A 24,436-nucleotide genomic window follows, 5' to 3' on the forward strand; every position below is an offset into this window, starting at 1 on the left:
TCTTCTCTTTAGTTCCTGGGAATCGATCGTTCCGCTATTACCTACAGACTCGGGTGAGCTATCAAAACGGACGTACTATACGTTAATCATGGCGCAAGTCTGACTGTATGTCTTTTTTGACGAAGAGGAGATAGGTTGTGTAGTCCGCTATTTTCAGGACTCCTCATCAGCTCGCCGGTCATTGCGGGAGTATTACAGTGGACTATCTACGGATCTATTTATTATCTCTGGAACGGGAATTGGGGGAATGAAAAATGTTCATGTGTAAATACATGTATATGTGTAAGGCCCTGAAAAATTAAGGGTTACTTAGGTTCGGGCAGGGCGATCTATGTGTAGGGGATTGTTTTTCTATTTGTTGTTTATTTGATGGACTGTAAGTATAAATATGGTCTATGGTGTGCAGTGACTTATAAATGCATTGATATTAAGGGATTGTATTATTAGAATAAAGGCGATGCGGGAACTTTATTAAGGTGTGATATTGGCCTATCCTTTTATCATCTGCCTTTAGCTAGGTCAGAATAGTGGTAGCATTTAGCTCAGGCTAGTGCTCGAGACGAATTGTTACACCTTACCGCCCGAACCTAAGTAACCCTTAATTTGCAGCGCCTTACACATATACATGTATTTACACATGAACATTTTTCATTCCCCCAATTCCCGTTCCAGAGATAATAAATAGATCCGTAGATAGTCCACTGTAATACTCCCGCAACGACCGGCGAGCTGATGAGGAGTCCTGAAAATAGCGGACTACACAACCTATCTCCTCTTCGTCAATAAAGACATACAGTCAGACTTGCGCCATGATTAACGTATAGTACGTCCATTTTGATAGCTCACCCGAGTCTGTAGGTAATAGCGGAACGATCGATTCCCAGGAACTAAAGAGAAGACCATCCACCTTCATACAGGACTGATAGGAGCTCCTAGGCTTTTCCTATGGCCAGAGCAGAAGCTGATCTGCCTTTCTCTGTTATCTGATGTTCTTCTTTCTTTTTTTTTCTTCTCCTCCCTCCCCTTTTCCTTCTAAGACGGCGCACTTTATGCAAATGAATCCCCGAACCAACCGGAAGTTCCACCTCTGGGGTATCGCTGTCAATCTCTGTCAGAAGACTATTCCCCCCAACAACCGATCGACAGCAGAAAACATTATCTTTATGTGGCAGTGCTACAACAGGACACTCTTAAAATCTCACTCTATATTACTATATATATATAAATTTACACATGCCCCCTACATACACCCATACCAATGTATTAAATAAAAGTAGAGACATAAGTTAAAAACATAAAGAAAGGATTTGAATGTGTAATGAGGAAAACAAAAGTAAAAGCATTTTAAAAATTATTTAGTACAAGCTAAAAAAAATTATGCAAAAGTGAAATCATTTGAAAATATTTATTTCATATAGACAACAGAGAAATATTATTATTATTTAGTACAGGCAGTTAGAAAAAAGTGGTTAGTAGTAACAACACACTTTGTTGACACTGTATGTTACAATGCTGTACAGAACTGGACAGCAGCTTGGCTGGAGAGCAAAACGGTAACAGTGTCGCTGTCCTCAGCCAACCATAGCAACTGAACAAGCTGCAAACAGGCAGCAAACACTATAATCTGAGAAAAGAAAGTATAATTACTTATAAAGTTACAACTAAGTACCGTAAAAAGGCAGTAAAAAAATATTTTTTTATTATGAAATTTGAAAATGAACTAAATACGGGACATTTGGGAGTCCCTGAAAGGTCAGTACGGGACAGGTGGCAAAATTATCAAATATGGGACATGTCCCATATATAAGGGACGTCTGCCAACCCTGGATCAATCAATCAATCAATCAACATTTATTTATATAGCACATATTCATACAAAAAAATGTAGCTCAAAGTGCTTTACAAAATGAATAGAAAAATAGAAGACACAATAAAAAATAAACATAAGTCAACATTAATTAACATAAAATAAGTAAGGTCCAATGGCCAGGGTGGACAGAAAAAACAAAAAAAAAACTCCAAAGGCTGGAGAAAAAAAAAAATAAAAGCTCTCCAATGACAACAATGCAGTATGACATGGAGAGATGCAATGGACAATGAGGAAGAGAAGAAGTAACAATCTGTAGGATGAAGATGTCTAATTCCTTCTGTCTAGGTGTTGACACGTAGACTAAATGTCCATGAAACAACAAGAAAACCTTTAATAGTATAAGTGCTTCACCACCTGAGGCCAAAGGTCCGCCGCGCCCTCGACCTTCTACAGTTCGCATACCAGGAGAAGGTGGGAGCGGAGGATGCCATCATCTATATGCTACACCGATCCCTCTCCCACTTGGACAGAGGCAGTGGTGCTGTAAGAATTATGTTTCTGGACTTCTCTAGTGCCTTCAACACCATCCAACCTCTGCTCCTTAGGGACAAGCTGACAGAGATGTCAGTAGATTCACACCTGGTGGCATGGATCGTGGACTATCTTACAGAGAGACCTCAGTATGTGCGTCTCGGGAACTGCAGGTCTGACATTGTGGTCAGCAACACAGGAGCATCGCAGGGGACTGTACTTTCTCCGGTCCTATTCAGTCTATATACATCAGACTTCCAATACAACTCGGAGTCCTCCCACATGGAAAGGTTCGCTGACGACACTACTATTGTGGGCTGCATCAAGAGTGGGTAGGAGGAGGAGTATAGGAACCTAATCAAGGACTTTGTTAAATGGTGCAACTCAAACCACCTACAACTGAACACCAGCAAGACCAAGGAACTGGTGGTGAATTTTAGGAGGCCCAGGGCCCTCATGGACCCCGTGATCATCAGAGGTGACTGTGTGCAGAGGGTACAGACCTACCTGGGAGTGTAGCTGGATGATAAATTAGACTGGACTGCCAATACTGATGCTCTGTGTAAGAAAGGTCAGAGCCGACTATACTTCCTTAGAAGGCTGGCGTCCTTCAACATCTGCAATAAGATGCTGCAGATGTTTTACCAGACGGTTGTGGTGAGTGCCCTCTTCGACGCAGTGGTGTGCTGGGGAGGCAGCATAAAGAAGAGGGATGCCTCACGTCTGGACAAACTGGTGAGGAAGGCAGGCTCTATTGTAGGAATGAAGCTGGACAGTTTAACATCCGTGGCAGAGCGACGGGCACTGAGCAGGCTCCTGTCAATCATGGAGAATCCACTGCATCCACTGAACAGTATCATCTCCAGGCAGAGAAGCAGCTTCAGCGACAGACTGCTGTCACTTTCCTGCTCCACTGACAGACTGAGGAGATTGTTCCTCCCCCACACTATGAGACTCTTCAGTTCCACCCGGGGGAGTAAATGCTAACATTATTCAAAGTTATTGTCTGTTTTTACCTGCATTTTTATTACTCTTTAATTTAATACTGTTTTTTGTATCAGTATGCTGCTGCTGGAGTATGTGAATTTCCCCTTGGGATTAATAAAGTATCTATCTATCTTGGGTAATATACTGACGTAGGAAAAATAGCAAAGCTCTCTGAAACATCTTGACCAAGAAAAACACCGGTCTTGCAGTCTCTTTTTATTATATTTTTCTTTACATGCATATGCACACCACCGTGCACCAAAATCATGTGAGCACCAAACAAGGGAACTCATCTTGCAACTGAGAACATTTTACATTTATATGTTAACACTAGGTTAGGAGTCAGGTCTTGATTTCACAGTTCTTATTTAATTTGTAAATTCTTTGGTTCACTTTCAACAACCTGTCACAATAACAAAACTGAGCATGCCAAAGAAGGGATAGCTTATGGGGCTTTGCAATGCAATGACATTGTCTAGAAACAAAACATGATGCTATTCTTACTTCAAGCAGAACCTGTTGCCCTTTATGTTAATTTCATAATGTCCATTTTTCATTTTGAATGTTTTATTTCATTTTTATCATCCATTTCATATTAAATAAACTATGCATCCCAAATAGAGTATTATGGCTGGGGCATGGTGATACAATAAAATTGTCCAGAAACAACACATCATGCTATTCTCACTTGAAACATGACTTGTGTTTCTTAATCTTGAGTTCACAGTTTGCACTTAAGTTGTGGATGTGTTTTTTTTTTTCTTACAACCAATCCAAATTTATTACTAACATATTACTATGCACTAATAAGATCACATCTGGAGTAGTGTATGCAGTTCTGGTCACCACGGTACATGACGGATCTAGCAGCTCTTGAAACTCTGCAGAAGAGAGCAACCAAGTGCCTCCCAGGATGCAATGAATACTCTGACAGACTCAGAGAATTAAACCTGTTTAGTCTCAAGCAGAGGAGATGGAATGGGCATCTGCAAGTAATCCAGGTATTTTAAATCTTCAATTGCATTGATAAAGAAGATCCAGCAACATTCTTTCAGCTTAAGGGTGAATCGCGTATTCAAGGACATCTATGGAAATTAAGTGGAAGTGCATTTAAAACTGAAGCCATTAAACACTTCTTTACCCAATGAGTGATGTGACTCTGGAACAAACTACTTGTAGTTGAAGCAGAAACCTTGACAACCTTTAAGAAAAATGTGGATGAGATTAACAAACAGGCTTGATGGACTGAATGGTCTCCTCTCATTTGTCAGATCTCTTATGATCTTATGTTCTATGTTCTTAGCTATTAACTATGCATCCTAACGGGGTACTGAGGTTGGGCATTTGCATGGCGATCATACAAGCCATCAGGCCATCTTCACTTGAAACAGAACCTATGGTTGTCAATGTTGATTTCATAATGTTCATTAAAGTTGTGATTGTTTGATTTCATTTTTTAACCATTCCATAATACCTACACTATGCATCACAATGAAGGTATTGAGGCCGGGAGTTTGTGATACAATGAAATCTCCTAGAAACATAATGTTATACTATTCTCACTTCAGACAGAACATGTGGTTTTTAATCTTGACTTAACCAATGTGTTTTTAAGTTGTGAATGTTTGATTTGACTTTTAAGTATAACCATTCAGTAGATATTACATCATGCATCACAATGAGGGTATAGGGGCTGAGACTTTGTGTTGCAATGAGATCATCCAGAAACAACACAACATGCCATTCTCACTTGAAACAGAGTATATGGTTCTCAATTTTGATTTCACAATATGTATTTAAGTGTGTAAAGGTTTAATTTCACTTTTCACAACCGTTTCATATTCACTACTTTGTGCATCCCAATGACTTTACTGGGGTTATGGCAAATTGTCCAGAAACAACACATGAAGTCATTCTTACTTAACACTAGAATTACCAGAGCCTACGAAAAAACTCATAAATCCGTCCCACCTTAAATCTCTTCTTAAAACCGTTCTCACCTCTCCGCCAGTGTCTTTTGTTAATCTAAATGTGCTGATAAAATCAGGCTGCAAGATGCCGGCTATTCCATCCCCCCACTGACTTAGAATGTGCACAAACTTCTCCCAGCTCATGCCTTGATTGATTTTCTGGGAGTGAAGTGGAGTTTTAAAGTAGAAATAATAGATTGTTGTTTGAAACACACGCATTTCATGTCTGTTCCGTTTCTACAGTAATCTGTGTAAACACATTGTCAAAACAGAAACGTTTTTTATATTCTAGTAGTAGATGACAAAATGTAGGCATAAACTATATAATGTATGAAGCCTGAAGTATCAAAGAAATACTTTCACAAAAGGTACAAATCTAACACAACAATTGCACTTTTATTCAAAAATATAACTGCAGAAACAAAAAGCTGCCTTAACATGCGACATTGACACCTGTTTATTATGATTTCCTCCGTGGCGCAATAGAATCAGCTGCCGACTGGGAATCAAAAGGTCGTGAGTTTGATCCTGCACCACTCCGTTTTGAGAAGTAAACTGCTCTTAGTCTTACTATTTTAGAATAAAAACATACATTTGATTACAGTCTGTAACAGCCGGTGTAATTTATGATACTTGTAAAGGTTAGCTTTGTTTTTTTTAGTCAGTTTTATTATCTCTATAGGGCATGAGGACTTATGAGGCTTTTTGAAAACAGTTTAACATTGTCCACACACGATATATATTTTATCTTTGGAGACTGCATTGCTTTAATGTGGGTAGTGACATCCTTCACATCTACTATTCCATGATGACCAGTGCGATTTTCAATGCTGCAGTGTGCTGAGATGGCATCATTACTTCAAGAGAGGCATACCAAATCAACAAACTAATTAAGAGGGAAACATCAGATATATGACACACTCTTGTCCCCCTGGACGTAGTAGCAAAAGAGAGAATTAAAACAAAATGGAGTGTCATTATAAACAATGCTGCACATCTTCTGTCTGACGTACTAAAACTGAAAACCGCCAAACAACAAATTATTTACCAGAAGTGTGTCTAGAAACACTATGGGGACTCTATTATACCATTTAATTTACCACTGTGACTGCCAAGTCAGACATTTTCTTTCTTTTTAAAGTTTCTCTCTTTTCAGTCGTACTGGCATGTTTTCAGGCCATAGTGTCAGTAAGACACCTGCTTAGTCCTGAAAAAGGTCATGGGGGTGCTGGATCCTATTCCAGCCAGCATAAGGCATAAGGCAGGAACAAACACTGGACAGGGTGCCAGTGTATCACAGGGCAACTGCACATGAATGCACACACACACACACCAATTCAGTATTTCCAATCCACCTAACCTGCATGTCTTTGGACTGGGGGAGGAAACCCATGCAGGCACAGGGAGAACATGCAGCCTCCATGAAGGGATGTCCCAGGATATGAACCCAGGTCTCATAACTGCAAGACAGCAGCGCGGCCATTGCGCTACCGTGCTGCCCAGACCGCAGTGTGTGTGTGTGTATAAATGTCATATCCACTGCAGGGATGTACGAGAAAAAATTTAATCATTGTGTAAATCTGTGCACTGTCATTTTCAAGTTTCCTTATGATTGAAGGCATAATTGCAAAACAAAAGGAGGCCCTACCCAACATTAGTATAGTGTTCCAAATAATTTGTTAAGTAGGTGTAATTGTATACTGTATCTATAACATTAACAGAAGATATGATGTATCAGTAATATAATACACATTTTCCAGAGAGCACCAAGAAGAAATGTAGAAGGAAGGTTTCAAGTTCATGCGCATAGTCCCATAGTCTGCAAGACAGGTATGTGGTCACTACTGTATGCATTTACCTATAAAAAGGTAAGATATTTAAAACACCAATACCATTGCTGTTTTGGCCTAAAAAGGAAACAGAATAGAAATTCAGGTCTCCATATGGACAACAAAGTTTTCTTTTTTTTACAAAAAAAAAAAAAGCAAAACCTCGAAACAAATCAACCCCCACCCCTGAGAAAGAGAGCTAGGCCAGCAGAAAAAAACTTTATGTTAGTAAAGACAAATGAATAGATAAAATAATAAATGAATAAAGATAAATGTAGTTAAAGAGGGGAGAGAACCTGCTTCCTCAATTTAAATGCTTATTCTAAAATGTTATTAATTAGATCCTGACATGTTTTGAAAAAGCTCTGCACAGATCCTCTAAGTGCGAATTTGACTTTTTCCAGTTTCAAATATTATATAACATCAATTTCCCACTGACTTAAAAGAGGAGAATTAGGATTCTTCCAGTTGAGCAACATAAGTCTATGTGCCATTGGTGTAGTAAAGGCAATCACAGTTTGTTTGTCCTTCTCGACTTTAAGCCCATCTGGAAGAACACCAAACACAGCGGTTAGTGGATTAGGAGAGATTGTGACACTAAGGCTGTCTGAAAGGCATTTTAAGATTTTGGTCCAAAATAATGTTAATTTGGTGCAGGCCCAAAACATGTGACCCAGTGAGGCTGGAACTTGATTGCAGTGTTCGCAGGTTCGATCTTGCCCTGGAAACATTTTGGCCAATTTTAAACGAGAGAGATGCACTCGATATATAATTTTAAGTTGAATAATTCTATGCTTTGTGCATATGGAACGCAAGTGAATTTTGTGCATTGCTACTTTCCACTACCTTTCTGAGATATTGAGTGAGAGATCCTTTTCCCACTGTTCTCTTGGATCTTTGAAAAGGAAGGAACTGTAAAAAGGTTTTATATATTGCAGAAATGCTGTCTGAGTCCTCGAATCTGAGCAATATTTTTTTCAGTATAGAGGTAGGTGGGAGGTGAGGAAAATTGGACAGGTTCTGTTTAACAAAATTTCGAATTTGAAGGTAGTGAAAGAAATGTATTGCTGGAAAGTTAAATTTAAAGTATAATTGTTTGTAGGATGCAAAAATGTTGTCTATGTACTGCTCTCTAAGTGATTTAATCCCGAATGTTTTCCAGGCATTAAAAACTGTGTACATTTGAGAGGGTGGGAAAAGGTGGTTTTCATGCGGAGGTGCCACAGATAAAAGTTTCTCTATCTTAAAATATTTCTTACATTGGTTCCATATTCTGATTGAGTGAAGCACAAAGTTTTCATGAGAGACAAAACAGGGAAGAGTTATGCTGCAAAGATACCCAAAGAAAACTTGAATTACAACAATGACAAGGTGTGGTACATTACAAATCAAGGTGTGTACCATCCAAAAATAAAGTATGACTTGATTAATTTATGATTGCACAACTACTTTTCACTGACATTCTTTTAAAGGTTAAGGGAGGAGCAAGTAGTATTAATGACAGACATTAAATCCACACCCCACCAGGTAAAACTCCCAAATAATTATAACCTTCTTCACTTTATGTGGTAGATTGAAGATGATTTAAACAAAGACTAAGAAGAATTTTAAATGACAATGCTACTTATTAACCCAGTTAAATGTTGCTTAGAATGTAAAAATTCAAAAGAAACATTACCTGAAGATGATTCCTCCTGATCCACTGGGTGAGCAATCGAAAGTAAAACATGAACCTAAAGCTCAAGTTTCTTATTAAAGCCAGAAAAGGAACATAACTCTCAAAAGGAACAGATCAAATGATCTCTCTCATTGAAGATGACAGTAAAAAAGACATTTCAACAAGTGGATTGTTCACAGTATAATCCCTCCTCCCTCATTCAAGCCCCCACTGATGGGACAGATTGTGGTGTGTGATATTTTAATCCCATTTTTAATCATGCTCACCCCTCAACTGTTACCCATTAAGAATAGGTGGGCTTATAAATTGAGTGCTTGGTGAAGCAAGTGCTATTAGAAATGGGATACGAAATCTCACACTGTTCTGTTCATCTGTTCAGTGTCAGTGGTGGTGGTGGGGTGGATTATATTGTGAACAAGTCTTATGTGCTTGCAACCTTGCGACTGCCACCTACGACTCAAAAATGGCTGAGAACACACTGGTTTAGGTGTACGGGTCTGTATGACTAGCTCAGCACCCAAGGCTGTCAGCAAAGGCATCACCCCCATCCCCATAACTAAGCAAAGAAAGAAGCTGGTATGAAAATATATGTATGTACTTAGTTTAATCCAGACATGAAATGCAAGAAAAAGGCAACAACATAGCAGCAATTGTCCCTAACTGAAATACCCCTTACCTGGATAAGAGATAAATGATGTGAATGGGGAATGTTAATAGAAAGAATGGAAGAAATAAGAAAATCAGATACCACAGATGAAAAACTAGACCCAGAAAGGCAGTCCCATAATATATGCATTATTGTATATGGGGTGTTCAGCAAAAATGACAATTAAGGTCAGAGGAAAATCCAAATAACTTATACATAATCAAGGGGATGATAAATACACATTCAGGTCAAAGTCAAAAAATAAAAAACTCCTAAAGATTTTTTTCAATTTTCACTTTGGAGCTTCCAGTTTCTGATTACTGTCCGAAGTGACAGGTGCGTACAGAAAAGGCTTTGCCAAAACAAAGCAAAAGTGTTTCTTTATTTTATGCTTTTATCTTTTTGATGGCTTGTTTTCTGGTATTGATTCTTTCTTTATTAGGTTCCCAAAAATCATTTAGTTTCAATTGTTTAAAATACCTTGCTAGAAACTGGCTAAATTCCCTCCAGCACCAAACAAAAAACTCACAACATTCATGCATGCTTTATGTCATCTGCAGAATATATAAACAAACATGGTGCACCTCGTGACACCATCAATTCATGTTGCCACAACCAACAAAACAGCAAAATGATGAAAATAGACCAAATGAAACAACAACAATAAAAATCCAAAAACAGCCTAGAAGCAGCCACAAATACCCCTATGTTGGATTTTAAATTTAGAAGTAAGGCCTAAGAGGAGGTTTATGGAAGTGGTGAGAGAGGACATGCAGGTGTTGGGTGTGACAGAGCAAGATGCAGAGGACAGGAAGATATGGAAATAGATGATCCACTGTGGTGACCAATAACAGAAGCAGCTGAAAGAAAAAGAACCTTATCCACTACCATAACACGAGTTTAATTACAAACATATACCTAGGCTGTTCCAGGTTGGCAATTCCATTTACTAATTCTATATGGCATTCTGTTTTCATCAATTAATGCAAAGAAATTGAGTTTGTATTTGCATTCAGCTTAGTTAATGTTAATATTAAACCTAAGTAATCTTCTTTGGTGAGTCAATAACAAAGTGCATTGGATTCAAAAATGACTTTAAAAATACATGTATTCTTGTTACAGGATACTTTCACATACGTACAAGATGTTTTCATGTAAATATGAGATAAGGGTTATCCCATCATTTTTTTCACTGTGCGTTCAGAGCTGCTTCCATACTATTGCATTAAATACTCAATTTAAAAACTGACAGCTTGTGCAAATGAAGGGTCTTCAACTGACTGCGTACCATCATTGGCCATTTCTGAAGTTTTTACAGTACAACGTCTGCCTGAGACACTAGTCCATCTGAAACTGAACAATTGACCAAAAATTCAAAGTCATAACCACAGAAAACTTAGTTTGATTAAAACAATATTAATAATTTTTGCAGACCTTAAGATTTATACTTATACCTAATGTTTATTATATACATTATGTTAAATTGCTGAATACAAAATTTGTAGAAAGAAGGTAAATCACTGGGTGGAAGAATCTTTCAGTACTACTGTTGCATTTGTTGCAACATTTTAAAAAGGCCTTCTAAAAAAGATCTAGTGTCAAGTTGCTGGTTATTTCAAGAAAAAAAAAAGAAAGAAATTACCTTTGGAAGCTTTGCTTTTTTTTTTTGCTTTCTTCTTATTTTTTTGTTTTCCTGCTCCACATGGGTAACTTTGTTTCATTTTTTATTTCACTTGTTTTTCATAGAACATATGGTTTCAAAAAGCTTTTTTGATTCATCAGCAGCTTCAAAATTGACAAACATTTTAAGCAACCACTCCGTTTATAGTGCTAACTACAATAGCAAGGATAATGTAAATAGTAAGGTGGAAAATTTTAATACTAAGGTGAAAGCTGCTCTTGACATAGTCACACCTGAAAAGACAGTTAGAAAAACTTCTAGCATTGTTATACAATGGAAGACCCAAAGAGTGTGATTTAAAGGGAACATGCCGGAGAGCTGAGCGTAAATAGAGAAAAACTAAACTAACTGTCCACTATGAGATATTGAAGGTTAAAATAACAGAATACAATAACACAGTCCATCTTGAGAGGCACTACTATTTCTCTAGAATTATAAATAACAATGCTAGTAATCCCAGAGTCTTATTCTCTACGATTGATCATCTGCTAAACCCAGGCCACTCAATGGAATGCCTCCAAAATACTTCCAGTGAAACTTGTGAGGCTATTGCTGTATTTTTCAATCAAAAAATTAATGATATTAGAAATAATATAGTACATCTCCCCAACATTGATCCTCTTAAGCCCCAGTACTCCATTATAAACAAATTAAACTCTTTCACTAGGATAGATTTACCTGATTTATATAAAAGAATTTCTCAAATGAGACCCTCCACCTGCATCCTTGACCTAATACCAATAAGTTTTTTCAAAGAAATATCCGGCGTGCTAATTGACAGTATTCTTGACATAGTAAACATGTCATAAGATACAGGGTCTTACCAGACTGTCTTAAGACTGCTGTAGTTAAACCCATAAACAAGAAAAATAATCTTGACTCCTCTGCTTTTGAAAATTTTAGACCTATTTCTAACTTGCCTTTCTTAAGTAAAATTCTAGAGAAGGCAGTCACTATGCAGCTAAATGACTACATAAACCTACTATTCTTGATAAGTTTCAATCGGATTTCAGAACAAATCACAGTACAGAAATTGCACTAGTTAAAGTAGTAAATGACTTGAGGGTAAATGCAGACAGAGGCCGTTTATTTGTTCTCATCCTCTTAGATCTGAGTGCCGCATTTGATGCCATTGATTACAATTGAGTCAGTGGGTGGGTCTCTCTGGCAGTGTCTTAAATTGGTTTCAATCCTACCTGGCAGGTAGAAAATTCTTTGTTAGTTGTGGTAATTATACTTCAATGACACATGATATTCCATATGGTGTTCCACAAGGCTCTATCCTGGGTCTGTGGCTCTTTTTGATTTACATGTTTCCATTAGGTCAGATTATCTCGGGGCATAACGTGAGCTACCACAGCTATGCTGATGACATGCAGCTGTATTTATCAAAAGCACCTGATGACCAATGTCATACTTGTGTTTCTGAATGGATGAGTAGTAATTTTCTCAAACTAATTAAAGAGAAAACTGAAATGTTAGTGATTGGCAATAATGGATATAATGATGTTATTAAAAACTAGCGACTGGGAGCCCGATCGAATCGGGCTACATATTCAATGTTTGTGAAATCCATACTTTCTCTGCAAAGAATTATTTGTTTTGTTAAGTCCTTGAAATGATTTTGTTATCATGGCACTGATTTGTGGTTAAAATAAACCTTTACAGCCGCCGCAAGGCACGGGCTGCTTGATTTCTTTCAACCTGTGCTGCATTTGCGGCTGCTTGAGCTTCTTCAGTCGCTTGTGCATGGCTGGCATGATGTCTGTCAGCGTTAGTAGCATTCTGTAGCGCATGTTCTTCATCTGTCCTTTGTGTCCGATTTGCACAATTTCTTTCAGCGTTAGTAGCATTTGTAACCGTACGCTGCTCGTCCATTTGTTGTGCTCGTTGTGCATGTGTGGTCGCATTAGCAAGTCTACTTTCCGCGTCAGTCATGTGATTTCGTTTCTTATGCATTCTTCCCGTGGCTGCTCGAGGCATTGATGCGAACACCATACATACGGATAGTATCAAATTATATTTAAGGATAAACTTGATCCATTAGGATTAAAAATCAAGACGGAGGTAAAGAATTTAGGGGTAACTGTTGACTGTGACCTGAATTTTAAATCACATATTAATCAGATCACTAGGGCAGCATTTTTTCACTTAAGAAATATAGCAAAAGTTAGACCTCTTATATCATTGAAAGATGCTGAGAAATTAGTTCACACTTTTGTTTTCAGTCAACTAGATTACTGTAACATACTCCTCTCAGGACTACCCAAGAAAGACATCCTAACTAGTGTGAGCGCTGAAGTCGAAAAACAACGGAAAAAATTAAACCCAATTAAAGTAAAAATAATTTCTTTATTCTTAATTCTTGGTGAGTAGAGAGAATGTGAGACTGCCTCTTTCCAACTCAGTCAACTGATTTGGATTTTGGCAGAATCCCTAAAGTAAAAACGTTCTCTCTTTTATATCCTAGAAAAGGAAAAAAAAACCCTAGCAGTTCATTCTGAGGTTATACATAAATCTTAATTTATAACATACTGGAATATCCTAAAACATGAAATAAACAGCCATTTGCATTCCTAAGGAATACACCCTTGTATTTGTACCCACTTAGAATCAATTTAAACATTCTTATAGTCCATAAAGATCTTACATTCTTCAGGGGTCTTCTGATAGTAGCAGAGGTCAGCCTTTCCTCATAAAGGAATGCAAGTTAATGGTTTAAGTTTTTTCTTTCTCACTAGGAAAAGAAAATCCAAGCACATTTCTCCAGTTTTGATGTCACTACATAGGTTACCTGTGTCATTCAGAATTGACTTTAAAATACTGCTTATTGTTTACAAAGCCTTAAATAATCTCGTTCCATCTTATATCTATACATATAAAGGAGAGTTGGGATCCGAGAGACTGTGTTTGTGGAAGGATTGAGAGTCAAGTCGGGTGGGGGAGTCACGTGATCATCTCCCCTCCCATTCACCTGATTTCATTTATTTCATTTCGCTCCAAACTGAGCTCCGCGGCTGACGCGGTCTTGCCGTTCTTTTTCCTTAGTGTTTAGTCCTTTCTCCTTTACTGATTTACTGTTTAGTAGACGCGGTACTTACTGAATAGTATTTTTTCCTTTCGTGTTTCTGCTTAGTGTTTCTTAGTGTTTAGTAGACGTGGTGTGATAGTGTACCCGGTGGTGTTGCGGTTTAGTGTTACTTTCTACTTCGTTTTTGTACTTTAGTGTTTAATAATAAATAATAATAATTAATTACATTTATATAGCGCTTTACTCAGTACTCAAAGCGCTAAAATAGTGAGTGATACTTAGCTGATAGCAGTGTAGAAGCAGCACAGCACAACGGAGCCGGTAGGACAGGTGGGTGTGGTAACGTAGGTGAGCGGCGAAAGAAAGCACAGCAGCAGGAGGAGGAAGCAGGATTTGGATGTTCCAATACACAGCCATAAACAGTAACAGTAACAGCCATAAGCCAGGTTAGTATGAACATCAGATCAGTTCCCGGTCATAGAGTACTGTAAGATGAAACGGGAGCACATCAGCATAGCGAATATAATCACGGAGACAGATCATCCCGAGGTGCTAGATCGCCAGGTACAAAGAAATGTTCGTAGGTCTCGTCCCGTGATCCACAGACTCAGCTGTTCCCAGTAAAGTGGAGTCCATAAAATCTGCAAATATTAAGCCAAATCCATGCAATTCGAGTCAGCTGTATCCACGAACTATACGTACAATAAAGGAAATAAAACAAGTGTAAGAAAGTGCAGAATTAAGGCGAATTATGCGAAAAGTGTTGCTAACAGGGAGGAGCGGCAACAACAAGCGTGCACCAGCGTCCCCTCACCTGCTACAATAAAGCAGTTATAATAAAGAAGTTTAGTAGACTTTTACTTTATCTCATTTAGTGTTCTTCCTGGCGGTGTTGCCGTTTTTTAGTGTTAGTGTCTACTTAGTGTTTGTGTTTAGTGTTATGGAAGGAGTGATCTTACCACTGTAAGATTTTTGCAATGAATGAGTTGGTAAATAATGATTATTGATCAACAGATCACATGAGCAAATTCAACGAAATTTTAGCTGCGCATACAATTTTCCAACCTCAAGAGGTTTTGCTAATGTGGACTCCTGACATACCTATAATGCCCATTCCACAAAATGCAAAACATATTCAAATGTTACCTTCTGCAGCTACTGAACGAGTGACTCACTGGGTGTGTACCTATTATGATGGTGCTGTAATTCATGTCTACGACAGTTTAAACGCTGATAAAAAAAATTCAACTTCACCGAAGAGCAGCTTCGTTTCCTTCATGCTTTTTCCTTACAAACCTCCCACAGTTTATGAAGACACACAGCAACAATTAAATCATAGAGATTCTGGTGTATTCTCAATTGCATTTGCTGTGTGTATTTCTTTAGGTATTGACCCAAGTGATCACGTTTTTACTATTTCTTCAATGCGAAATCACTTACAAATAATTTTTGTTACTCGACAACTGCTTCCGTTCACTGTCGAAAGTAGCCGACGGGCGACATCAGTTACAAGTATTCACTAACACAGTCACTCAGAAAAGGGGAGATGACTCGGTGCAGGAAATGGGTATTGAAACTACCTTGGAAGACATGCAGTCAACGAGGCGATTAAACGGATCTCAAGAAACGTCTTCTGGGTTGGAAAAAAGCGCTTGGCTGCCAAAACCATATATATTCATATATATACACACACATATATTATATATATATATATATATATATATATATATATATATATATATATATATATACATACACATATATATACATCTATATATATATATATATATACACATACAGTATATATAGATACATACACACACACACATATATATATATATACACACACACACATATATATACATACACAGATACATCTATACTAATAAAAGGCAAAACCCTCACTCACTCACTCATAACTAACTCTCCAACTTCCCGTGTAGGTAGAAGGCTGAAATTTGGCAGGCTCATTCCTTACAGCTTGCTTACAAAAGTTAAGCAGGTTTCATTTCGAAATTCTACACGTAACGGTCATAACGGTCGACAATGTCCGCCATGTTACACTTTCTTATTTATGGCCCCATCTTCACGAAATTTGGTAGGCGGCTTCCCTGCGCTAAACCAAACCGATGTACATACTTATTTCGATGGTATGACACCACTGTCGGCCGCCATATTGAACTTTCCAGAGGTCTTTGTTACTTAATGGGCCCATCTTCAAGAAATTTGGTACGTGAGTTCCCAATGTTAACTGAATCCTACTTACATACAGTACATATATACGTCCATAGCCTTCAGCTCGGTCCACACTCTGAATCCTCCAGGCACTCCTGACCATAATCTAATTCTGAAGGTTGGGGCACCAATAATGTTACTGAGAAACTTACAGCCACCGAAACTTTGTAATGGCACGAGACTTCAGGTCACATGCCTTCAAAAGAACCTAATTGAGGCAACTATTTTACTGGCGGTGGCTAAGGGGACAGAGTTTTTATTCCTCGCATCCCCGTTATACCCTTTGATCTCCCATTTCAATTCAAACACCTTCAATTTCCAGTAAGGCTCTGCTTGGCGATGACAATTAATAAGTCTCAGGGACAGACCCTACAAAAGGTTGGCATTGATTTGAGGCAAGATTGCTTTTCACATGGCCAACTATACGTTGCATGCTCAAGAGTAAGCTCAGCGCACAGCTTGGTCATATTACAAACCAGAGGGGCGAACTGACAATGTGGTATACAAAGAGATCCTTAACAAATAATTATTGGTACATTTTCCCTCAGTTTATTATTTAAAATTTTAAAGCAGTACTTCGCCGCTGCGAAGCGCGGGTATTTTGCTAGTTTCAGAATATAACATCTTACACCTAACACCTTACACTCCAAATCATAGTCTTAGATATTCCAATGAGTGTCTGCTTATAATTCCAAGAGCTAAACTTAAAAGAAGTGGTGAGGTGACCTTCTGCTGTTATGCACCTAAAATCTGGAATAGCCTGCCAATAGGAATTCGCCAGGCTAATACAGTGGAGCACTTTAAAACACTGCTGAAAAAACATTACTTTAACATGGCTTTCTCATAACTTCATTTTAGTTTAATCCTGATGCTCTGTATATTCAATTAAACATCATTATTATTCATGGTGGCTCCAAAATCTGTACTAACCCTACTCTCTCTTCTGTTCTTTTAATGTTTTTCTGTGGTGGCAATCTGCGCCACCACCACCTAATCAAAGTATCATGATGTCCCTACATTGATGGATTAAAGGCCAGAAATCCACGTGACCGTCATCATCAAATCCTTCCATGAGAACCCTGAATACAATGAGGACTGATTGATGTAATTTAATGTTAGGTAGAATGCCTAGAGGGGGCTGGGTGGTCTCATGGCCTGGAACCCCTGCAGATTTTTTCTCCAGCTGTCTGGAGTTTTTTTTTTTTCTGTTTTCCCTGGCCATCGGACCTTACTTTTATTCTATATTAATTAGTATTCTATTTTAAATCTTATTCTGTTTTTTTTTCTCTTTCTTCATCATGTAAAGCACTTTGAGCTACATTATTTGTATGAAAATGTGCTATATAAATAAATGTTCTTGTTGTTATGTTATTGACCCTGCTACACTTCAAGCCTCTTTTCTTAGCTATGTTGCAATTTTACTCTTTTAGGCTACACTTCCAACTGCGCAGTGGTGTGGCAGTAACATAGAATACTCCATTGTAGTCTGCATTGAACAGGGGAGCCTCAGGTTGATAGATGACCATTGCAAATAACAGTTATCACTGCAAAGTTTAACATATATGAAATTGAAAAAAGTCTTAAATGCAGTTTATCATGGGGCTCTGAGCTACTTTGATGGCCGAGGCACTTGCCTACCCTTGTCTAATGGTCAAATCCACCCCCACATGGATTTATTGGTGTGAGCGAGTGTGTCTGTCCATCCAGTTTAGGGTCATAGGACCCAGTGATGATCTTTGCACTACAGGCAGCAACATTGGTGACCAGTCCTTTGTGGGGCACAATCACACACAAACTTAAGTAGAAAATAGATTCAGCAAAGATGCTGAAGGCAAACCAGAAACAGAAATCTATCACTAATTTATCAATTCAGATTTAAGCCTTTAATTTACTAGATTTAATGATATTTTGAGGCAGAGTGATCTGATGGGACAGTGGCAATGTTTCTTATAGCTTCAGGGGCTCAATTTCTAGCCTTGCCATGCACCATGTTTTTAAATGTGTTGACAGCTATGCGTGAATGTGTCCAAAATAGGGAATGCCTTGGTCAGTTCAGATCTCCATGATGAATTAAAGGTTCTGCCTAATTTTCCATTAGATTTTCAAAAAGAAAAATTTGCTTGACAGAAATCCAATACCAAATCCATATTAATAAAACAACAAGAGTCTTTGTGCATGTCTTCTTATCTGTGTATCCATCCAGGGCAATGTCTCAGTTATATGCCATTTGGTATGGGATACGTACAACCCCAAATCAGAAAATGTTGGGATGTTAGGGAAAATGTAAATAAAAACAAATGCAGCGATTCTTAAACCTAGTTTGATTTTTATTTCATTGCAGATGGTATGAACTCAAGATATGGAAAGATTCATCCCTGACTTTGCAAATAGGGCTGCTCCTCTTTCAAAATTTACTAGAGGCAGGAAAATCCACCCTATTTCATGGACAGAAATTTTTGAATGTTCCTTTTGTAATTTGAAAACCGCTTTGTCTTCTTATCCAGTTTTGCGGAATCCCAATTTCTCTAAGGATTTTGTCCTACAGACAGACGCAAGTGCATTTGGTGTAAGTGCCTTCCTGTCCCAGGCTTTTGATGGAGAAGAGCACCCTATTACATATTTGAGTAGGAAATTGCTTCCTAGGGAACGCAATTATTCTACTATTGAGATTGAATGCTTGACAATAAATTGGGCTGTAGAAGCACTTCGGTATTACTTATGGGGACAAAATTTTACATTAGTGACTGATCATGCTCCACTTTAATGGTTATACTGTCAGAAAGATACAAACTCTCGTTCATGAGATGGTTTTTGGGCTTACAGCCTTACAGTTTTACAGTCAGGCATCGTCCTGGCTCTGAGCACGTTAAGTCAGACGTATTGTCACGCCTGTTTGAACCTGGTTTGGAGAGTTGCTTGATTCACGAAAATGTGAATAAAGCTGAAGGAGGGGGTGTGAGCTGGGGTGTTGATCGCACCCCTAGAGATTACAGATGCTCCTGGGAAAACCCCTGAGAATGTTGACAGATTACCTTCACATTGCTCCTTACCTTATTTGCACTCTATTGCGTGACAAACCTCTCACGCGGTACTCCATATACTTAAAAGCTTGCACAGCACCTGTCAGTTTTGGAATTGATTGTTTGCTTTTCTCTCTCTCTCTCTCTCTAACATTCTCTGCTCCTGGCGGAACTGTCATCTCTGACTTGTCATGGAGCACATTTAACTTTTGAAAAAAGGCAAATGTTTGTTTGCAGTGTTTGAATAAAGTCCCTGTTTTCTACAACTCCTGTGTTTCTGTGCAAATCTGTGACCCAAGCGTGACAATATACACATGGGGAAGATGTGCAGTCTCCATGCAGACTCTGACCAGGCTAGAAATCAAACCTGAGACAAAAGAGTTCTGAGTCACTGCTATGCACTTTAGAAACCTGTACAAAACAACATGATTGAAACTAAATGAAAGGTTAACACCAGGTTGTGTTTCTCACCATTTTTGTGCTCTTTCAATACAAAGTGAATATCTGAAAACTGAACAAGTCTGAACATTAAGAAGATATATACACAGTCAATTTAAGCAAGAATAGTATCCCTTTGTACATCTGGAGATTACTTCTGTTGTTTTCAACCAGACCTCTTCCAATTCATCATTCATGCCTGATGCTTCTAGTACTTTGTTTCCTCTTGCTACCAATAACTGCACAGATTTACTTTTCACACTACAGTATCCTCTATCAACTTCTAGACTTTCATCCCTGGTAACATACTTTCTGTTACTTTTCTTCATGGTTGTGGCTAAATGATCCCCTACACCCAACTGATGGGGTTTATACAGTTGAGGAATAAGTACTGTATTGAATAAGTATTTATTTTCAGTAAATACGTTTCTAATAGGGCTGTTCACATTAAATTCTCATCAGACATTGATATTAACCCAAAAAATCCAAAAATATACAATACAATGCAATATAATTTATTTTTTGCATAGCCCAAAATCACACAAGAAGTGCTGCAATGGGCTTTAACATGCTCTGCCTTTTGACAGCCCCCCAGCCATGACTCTCTAAGAAGACAAGAAAACACTCCCAAAAAAACCCTTGTAGGGAAAAAAATGGAAGAAACCTTGGGAAAGGCAGTTCAAAAAGAGATCCCTTTCCAGGTAGGTTGGGCGTGCAGTGGGTGTCAAAAAGAAGGGGATCAATACAATACAATACGCAGAACACAACAAATCCTCAATACAGTATAAAAATAAAAATTTTAGAAATACGGAAAAGAATGTAACAGTAGATGATATCTCATAATAAGATTTGGATATTTTTAGAGTCCTGGAGACCTCAGCAATCAAGCTGCCTTCCCCATTTGGCTATTCCACAGCTTAAACAGCACTGAGCCAGCCAATCTGATGAAAGGACCCCTCTACCCCATGATTCCTACGATCCTCCATCAGGGATGACTTTACCTTAGGCAGGCAAAACAACTTGGCAGTGGGCCTTTGCACCAAGTGCCACATTTGAGTACCGAGAAGAGAAACAGAATAGGTGAGGATTAGTAACAAGTTATAACTATCATGTTACTTATGTTTTAGAGCAAATGACTAACAGCAGAGATGCAGTCTGTACAGTTAATCAGCAGCTCTAATTAGCATATATTAAACTGAAGTAGTGAGACCAAAGGGGCATCTCTTATAGTACCAGACAGACCATTCCGCAATTTAGGGGCCCTGTAACTGAAAGCTTGACCTCCCACTGTTATTTTATTAATCCTTGGAATCATAAGCAGACCGGCATCTTGAGATCTTAATGTGTGCTCTGGTTTGTAAGTCATGATAAGTTCAGATAAGTAACCTGGACCTTGGCCATTTAATGCTTTATATGTTAAAAGGAGGATTTTGAAATCTGCCCTAAACTTAACTGGGAGCCAGTGTAAGGATTTAAGAACTGGAGTTATGTGTTTGTATTTTCTTGTTCTTGTAATAATTCTTGCAGCAGCATTTTGGATTAACTGGAGGCTGTATAAAGAACAGTTTGAACATCCAGTGAACACAGCATTGCAGTAGTCAATCCTACTAGAAATAAATGCATGAATTAATTTCTCAGAATCCTGTTTATTTAGAAAGCGCCTTAATTTCCCAACATTTTTAAGATGGAAGAAACATGATTTGGACAACTTTGTAATGTGTGCTTTAAATGACATGCTAGAGTCAAAGATAACTCCTAGATTGCGGGCTGATTCAGTAAAATTAGTGGTGATTCCAAATGAGTTAAATGATGACAAAATATTGTTGTGATCAGCGTCATTCCCTCCAACAATTAACATCTCTGTTTTATCTGTGTTTAAAGACAAGTAGTTCTCATCCATCCACTCCTTTAATTCACTAACACAACTAATTAAAGACAACATTGGAGAAACTTCATTTGATCTAAATGAAAGGTATAACTGGGTGTCATCTGCATACTAGTGAAAATTAACATTATGTTTCCTAATGATAGATCCCAGTGGAAGCATGTTAAGTGAAAACAGTAAAGGTCCCAGTACTGAGCCCTGCGGGACACCGTATCTCATTTCTGTGTATGTGATGGAGTACTGTCAGCACATTTCTGTACATATTGGAATCGATTTGATAAATAAGAACTAAACCAACTGAGCACAGTGCCATTAAGCCCAACATCATTTTTTAGCCTGTGCAGTAAAATAGAATGGTCAATGGTGTCAAATGCTGCACTTAAGTTTATCAACATAATTACGGTGGAGTTTTCTTCATCAGAGGATATCAGAATGTCATTTACAACCCCACTTAGTGCCGTTTCTGCACTATGACTAGTGCGGGAACCAGACTGGAATTTCTGAAATAAATTGTAATGCATAAGGTGTGACTGAAGCTGATTGGCAACTACCTTTTTCTAGTATTTTAGAGAGAAAGGGTAAATTTGAAATAGGCCTATAATTATTTAGTATGTGTGGGTCTAGGTCTGACTTTTTAAGTAATGGTTTAATGACTGACACTTTTAGTGCATCAGGTCATGTGCCATGCAATAATGAACTATTGATAATGTTTAGAATAGGCGCTGCAAGAACATCCATTGCACTTTTTACTAGTTTTGTTGGCACTGGATCTAGGGAACAAGTAGTGGGCTTCATTTTAGAAATTAAAGTTAAGACTTCCTGCTCAGTTACAGGATTAAAATTACTAAAGTGCTGAATGCAATGTGAGACAGGGTCTGCTAAGCTAGTATTTGGTTTGTACTGTGATGCTGAGATCTGGGATCTTATATTTTAATTTTCTCATTGAAGAAGTTCATAAAGTCTCTACTGCTAATATCTGTTGGTATTTTGCACTGTAGATCTGAATTTCCATTTGTTAATTTAGCCACTGTTCTAAACAGTATCCAAGGATTTTTATTATTGCTATCTACTATTGTAGAATAGTATTCTGAGTGAACTTTAAAGATAGCTTTTTTATATTTTTTAACTCTCTGTCCATGCAATTTGAAAGACATGTAGCTTTGTTGTTCTCCACCTGTGCTCCAGTTTTCAACACTCTAATTTAAGAGCTCGGATTTTTTCATTAAACCAGGGAGAGTTTCTATGTGTTTTGATCACTTTTGTTTTAAGGGGAGCCACTGCGTCCAGAGCATCTCTCAAGGTCACATTATAATGTGATGTTAGCTGATCTAAATTGTTTTCCACATTTACATTTGATGTTAACTGATCTAAATGGCTTTCTACAATTACACTCGACTTACTCAAAGTACAGTATCTGTAAATTTTGAAGCAGAATTACAATCTAGATGTCACACTGTCTTTGTTTTAATCTGTGAGTGTGTTGGCAAGGGCAGGACTAAATCAAATGTAATTAAGTAGTGATCGGAAATAACTTCATTTAATGGAGTAATATTTAAATTTTGAATTTCAACTTTGTAAGTTATAATTAAATCTAATGTGTGGTTATGATTATGAGTTGGACCCTTGACAATCTGAAAAAAATCCTACTGAATTTAACAAATAAGTAAAACATTTGCTAAAAGTGTCAGTTTCCACATCAATGTGTACTGTATATTAAAATCCCCCATCAGTACTATGTGATCATAAATTACAGCTAAATCAGATAAAAGGTTGCTAAATTCAGTCATGAACAATGAAAATCCCTAAGTAAAAGTATGTGTGATAAAGTGGAATGTCACAGAGAAAAAGTATTGCCTTTACTTTGACTTTAACTGAATGAAGCCATCTGAATAAATTTGGACATCATATAAAAAGTAACCATCTAGTTGAGAAATTAACAGGAAAGGCAACTGCTCTAAGATTACAAGGGAAGCTCTACCATGAGAAAAATAAATCAAATATGTACTGTTGCATTCACGTTTCTATTTCAAAAAACATGCTAGAACATCTTCAACTTTATGGCTAGTTCATTCAGAATCAACAATAATTTCTTGCAGGTCAACTAATGTGATTTTTCTTCTCATATATATTTCTTTGGCAGCACAATCCATTAAAGCCCATTTAATGACTTAAATAGCACTTCAAAATATACTTTTTTCAATGTAGTAAAGCTAAATGTTTATTGGATAAATGCTTCAAAATGAGCATTTCTTGAGTTTGTTGTTTAAGTTTAGTAAAGTTTATTTATTTATTTCAAACTAGGCTGTTTTGGTGGGGGGTTAGAACACTAGTCAGCCAACTAGATAGCTGTGCATAATGACAGACAGTGCTAATATTGTAGATCTGAATTTGGTGAAGCCATTTGATAGTCTTCCTTATGAGGAGAGACTTAGAATTAAACAGCAGAGCAGATCAATACACAAGACTAATTTGGATCAAACTTCAGAGAAAATTAACCAGTCTTTTCAACTCTCTAGGTATTACATGGTGAGGTGGTTGACTTGAAGTGCTGTGACAGAGATAAGGTACTGTTGACCATGCCTTTTAAAGAAATCACCTCAAGTTGTTTGGTCAAAACTGGGTTTGGGGTATATAGCTACAAATGACATGAGAAAAGCAATGAATAAGTGAGTTCATATGCACGGTTATGTTGTCT

The 24,436-nt window shown here is 37.7% G+C and overlaps 1 protein-coding gene across 1 annotated transcript in view; it reads right to left on the reverse strand.

Moving 5' to 3' along the window:
* Nucleotides 1–8,848, reverse strand: part of LOC120542543 (NXPE family member 2-like) — a 137,815-nt gene extending 128,967 nt beyond the window's left edge. The window contains exon 1 of the mRNA XM_039775074.1: nucleotides 8,806–8,848. The gene's annotated coding sequence lies outside the window, so the exon portion shown is untranslated. The remainder of the gene's footprint in view (nucleotides 1–8,805) is intronic.
* Between the last annotated feature and the right edge of the window lie 15,588 nt (nucleotides 8,849–24,436).

This window comes from Polypterus senegalus, chromosome 13 (genome assembly GCF_016835505.1).
Source record: "Polypterus senegalus isolate Bchr_013 chromosome 13, ASM1683550v1, whole genome shotgun sequence".
NCBI lineage: Eukaryota > Metazoa > Chordata > Cladistia > Polypteriformes > Polypteridae > Polypterus > Polypterus senegalus.